We start from the raw sequence: 1876 nt of genomic DNA on the forward strand, positions 1-1876 counted from the left end.
AATGGAGACTATTATTTCATCGCCGTTGTGAAACAAAGTCCTGCGGTGACTCGACTCGTCGTTATTTGGTTTTCTGTCCAATGGGAAAATCGTTCCAATGAATTTCGGTGTCATATGTTATTGAATTTCTCCCATTTCCTTCATTTCCGTCCTGGAGACATCAGAAGGAAAAGGTAATCTAATCGAGACTGTGAATGGTGAAATTCACTTTTTATGGCCCGTTCTTATGATGTTCTTTCTATCTCTCTTTTCAGCATTGTCTGGAAAGTGGTGGTGCACTAACGCTGCAGTATGTTTGAAAGAGTAGTTTGGAATTGCCCTGTTGTTAGTTGTGAGATTACTTTATGACTCATGCCCTCGGACTGTGACACATTTAGCATTCATGCATCTCTCTGTCTGAAAATGCATTCGGCATGCCAGTTTTGTTTGTGTTCCGTGAAAAATGCTTTCTGTTTTGCGATTCGCTCAGCACATTACGAGTTAACAGGGTTTCTGAGGTAACTTCGAGCAGCAAAACTCCTCAATTGAGGTCTTGGAAAATTTCACGGAGTATGGTCAGTCGGGGCAAAATTAAGGAAGTTGTTCGTATCTGCAGTGTTTCACAATACTACCTTTCCCGTGAGCAGTCGAACAGACTAAACGATTGTGCCACAGACTGCGATGGAAAACTCCGCTAAAAAGTAATCCTTTAAAGCCGGTGTTAGCAACACGACGTTATGGGGGTACACGGCGTGGAAACAGATATTTAGGTGTATCTCATCCATGCTCACCACATAACCAAAATTAAACAAGTCCCGTTCCCCAGCATTTGGCCCCAATCCCTCTAAACCCATCCTGTCCAGAAACTCATCCGATTACCTTTGCAATTTTCTGAGTGTAATAGCCTTCTCCACTTCCTCTGGGAGCTCATTCCATACACGCACAACCTTCTGTGTGGGAAATGTGCCTCAGGTCGTTTGTCAATTTCAGCCCACTCACCTTAAACCTATGCTCTCGAGTTTTCAACTCACCCCAATTTGGGTAAAACACAGAAATACTCAGTTTACAACCCTTCCATAAGATCGTATCGCAGCCGTTCCGCTGCAGGGAAAGTCGTCCCAGCTTATTCCACCTCGCCCTACGGTCCAAACATTGACGAAATCATTGTCTATATATTGTCATCAATCTCACGGCGGCCGCGGCTGGTTTCTGTAGTGTAGTGGTCATCACGTTCGCCTAATACGCGAAAGGTCCCTAGTTCGAAACTGGGCAGAAACTGCTTTGTTCGTCAACTGCAGCCTTTTACATGGACAAGAACGGAGCTTTCTTGCTTGCTTTCCCATCTGCAAACCTGCCTTCGAATTTGCTTGAAAGAATCTGCTCTCGTAGTGAAATGTAAGGCAACTCCATTTAATTACTGTGTAAAGCATTATAAAGTTTTTCTCCAACCTGGTTCTGATGCATATGCCATTCTGTTTGAGAGTGTCCTTGCCGCGTTCTGATCCTTCCACGAAAAGCAGTACCGCATTTGCATTCCTTGCGCAGGCGGCCCGGTTCAAAGGCAGGGAAGAAGCTGCTGCGCTGGTGTCACAGCGCACCACGGATTCCTGAACTTGTCTGTCTGTCAAATGTCCCCCAAAGTCGTCTCTGAAAGGCCTCATTTGGAAGCTGTCTGTCGTTATTCAACGCGCGAGAGTTGGTACCAGATTCCTGAATCATATTTTGGGGCAGTTCGCACGTTAGTGGCTCATTCAATCAGCAACAGCAATGAAATAATTTACACTCTCAGAGGAACCTTTGAACTTGTGCTTTCATAGCGCCGCTAATATTAAGGTGCGCCCCGAGATCTAAGCCATTTTGGAACTGAAACGGAGGAATCGACAGAGAGGCTACAGAA

The 1876-nt window shown here is 45.2% G+C and overlaps 1 non-coding gene across 1 annotated transcript; it reads left to right on the top strand.

The window, feature by feature from the left end:
• Window positions 1-1184: 1184 nt before the first annotated feature.
• Window positions 1185-1257, top strand: trnai-aau (transfer RNA isoleucine (anticodon AAU)). The gene has a single exon. It is a non-coding gene; the product is annotated as a tRNA-Ile (tRNA).
• Window positions 1258-1876: the final 619 nt, after the last annotated feature.

The sequence above is a fragment of the Chiloscyllium punctatum genome, chromosome 50, assembly GCF_047496795.1.
Source record: "Chiloscyllium punctatum isolate Juve2018m chromosome 50, sChiPun1.3, whole genome shotgun sequence".
Lineage (NCBI taxonomy): Eukaryota > Metazoa > Chordata > Chondrichthyes > Orectolobiformes > Hemiscylliidae > Chiloscyllium > Chiloscyllium punctatum.